Raw genomic sequence first — 2,433 nt, 5'->3', positions numbered from 1 at the left:
GGAGGGTATAGCTCAGTGGTAGAGCATATGCTTGGCATGCATGAGGTCCTGGGTTAAATCCCCAGTACCTCCTCTAAAAATAAATTAAAAAATAAACCTAATTACTTACGCCCCCCCCCAAAAAGGTAAGCTTCCATGCAATAGAATCCATGCTGCAAAGAGAGTGAACCTCAGATAAGAGGATGAATCTCAGAAACACTCAACACAGAAGAGCATGTGCTATGTGAGTCTATGGCTGTTTTTGCATGACAGCTGCAGACCTGAGTAATTGCCACAGAGACTGCAGGTCCTGCAAGCCTAAAATATTGATGATTTGGCCCTTTTCAGAAAAATTTACCAACATGTGATTTATAAGGTAGGTGGAATGGAAAAAAGACAGGTGGAAGGCAGACTTCTCAACAGACACACTCTTTTATGTCACTTTGGTTTTTGAACTGTTAAAAAAAAAAAAAAGAAAAAGAAATAACAGGCCAAAATGGAGTCACCTGTGCTCAGCCTCAGCGTCAGCAAACAAAGACTCAACACCTAACCTAACTGCTGTTTCAGCCTCTCCCAGGAAGGTGACCTTTAACCAGTCAGCCGGGAATGACTTGGTCAGCACAGGTGAGGTAATCTGGCTGATAGACGCCCCCTTCCCCCAAAGGAAGTTGACCTTGCCTGAAACAATCCACTCTTTGCTAGAATAACTTCTTGCCAGACTCCTTCTGCCCGTAATAGTCTTCCATTCTGTACAGCTCGTCAAAGCTCCTTTCTGTCTGCTGGATGGGATGCTGTCCAATCCATGTATCATTGAATAAAGCCAGTTAGAGCTCCAGATTTACTTGGTAGAATTTTGCTTTTTATCAGGACTTACGAATGAATATATTGCCTGTTTATAAAAAATAACGTAAAAACAAAATCAAAAAAAGGGAAAAGTTTAAAAAGAACACTGGAAAAACTCATCTAAATGGTTACAAGTCAGAATCAGGCACCTATGGTCAGTAGTGCCTAGAAGAGGGGACAGGAGAGACTTCTGGGACCAGTGAGGTTGGGTTGAATTCATTGGAGTGGTTCCATTAGTGTATTCAGTTTGTGAAAACACATGGAGCTGCACACTTAGGATGTGTGCACTTTCCAGCCTGCGTGTTAGACTTGAAGGAAAGGTTGCTGTAATTAATCAGGCTGCCCTGGACAGGACACGAAGAAGAGGGAAACATTTGCATTCCCTCTTCCTGAGGCAGAAAAGGAGAAGAAACCTAAATTCTGAGGTATACATTTCAGTGTGGTGGGAGCAGTATTTAGGTTTATTTACTTATTTATTTATGGAGGTGATACTGGGGATTGAACCTAAGACCTCGTGCATGCTGAGCATGTGCTCTACCACTTGAGCTATACCCTCCCCCCGAGGTTTCCATTTTAAAGCCAGCTGAACATTTACATCCTGCTGGAGATATCTCTCTCTGTGCCCCCAGAGCTGCCTTTTACCCTGACCCCTGGGCTGCCTGGGGTTCCAAGTAGGAGGCAAGCCTCAGCCTGGGGGCCTGGAGGTGGGGATAGGAGGAGAGCCCACCCAGCCAAGCCCAGCCTAGGCTCCTTGTTCTTCCAAATCCATCAGACACCTTTCACCCTCGTCCTGCTCAGCCTCTTGGCACCTTACGGGAGGTGACTGAGGATGACTCTCTCCTTCTTGAAACTCTCCCTTGGTTTGTCTCCCACCTGCCCTCCCTCTCTGAACTTCCTCCTGCCTCTCTGGCAAGTCTTCCTCCAACTGCTGAGACTCAGCCCATCCCTCCAAAAACGGAGCCACCCAGGGCTCTGTCACAGGCCCTCCATCCTCTAACTGCTGCCCACATGCTGGCAACCGCAGCAGCTTCCTCCCCAGCTGAGAGTCTCCCCTTGGCCCTATTTCTGTATCTCCCAACAGCACGTCTCAGGTATCACTGGGCAAGACAAACAGTCACTACTGAATGCTCCCTTCCCATTGTGATTCCTCATCTCACTGGCCACGCAGCCAGCTGTCCCCACAGAAATCTGGTGTCACCTCACCTTCACAGGTACATCCCATCTGTCTCCAAATGCTGCCAGTCCCCCCCCCCACCAGGTATCCCTGGAACCCTTCCTCTCTCCCAAGCCCACTGCCCTAGACCAGGTTCCCTCTTCCCTCCCCGGGTTATTGCTAGAAACTTCAGCGAGGCTCTGCCAACTTCTGCCCAGGGATCCTTTAAATAAAAGAGATCCAACCTTGTTCCTCCCGGCTATAGCCCTTCAGAGATGTCACATTACCCTTAGGCTAGAGCACTCAGGTCTCAAACAGGGCTGCATCTTATAATCACCCTGAGAGCATTTGGCAATGTGGTATCTGCATCCCACCTCTGGGCAGAGGGCCCCAAACGTTGGGACAACTCCACCTGCCCCCTGTTGTCAGCCTGGGTCCATCTTTCACTGCCCGCACCC

The 2,433-nt window shown here is 48.5% G+C and overlaps 1 non-coding gene across 1 annotated transcript; it reads left to right on the top strand.

The window, feature by feature from the left end:
• TRNAA-GGC (transfer RNA alanine (anticodon GGC)) lies at positions 1–73 on the top strand. Its single transcript has one exon. It is a non-coding gene; the product is annotated as a tRNA-Ala (tRNA).
• The last annotated feature ends 2,360 nt before the right edge of the window (positions 74–2,433 follow it).

The sequence above is a fragment of the Camelus bactrianus genome, chromosome 9, assembly GCF_048773025.1.
Source record: "Camelus bactrianus isolate YW-2024 breed Bactrian camel chromosome 9, ASM4877302v1, whole genome shotgun sequence".
In the NCBI taxonomy this organism is placed as follows: Eukaryota; Metazoa; Chordata; class Mammalia; order Artiodactyla; family Camelidae; genus Camelus; species Camelus bactrianus.
The sequence above is the reverse complement of the archived record's forward strand: the minus strand, read 5'-3'. Positions and strand labels throughout refer to the sequence as shown.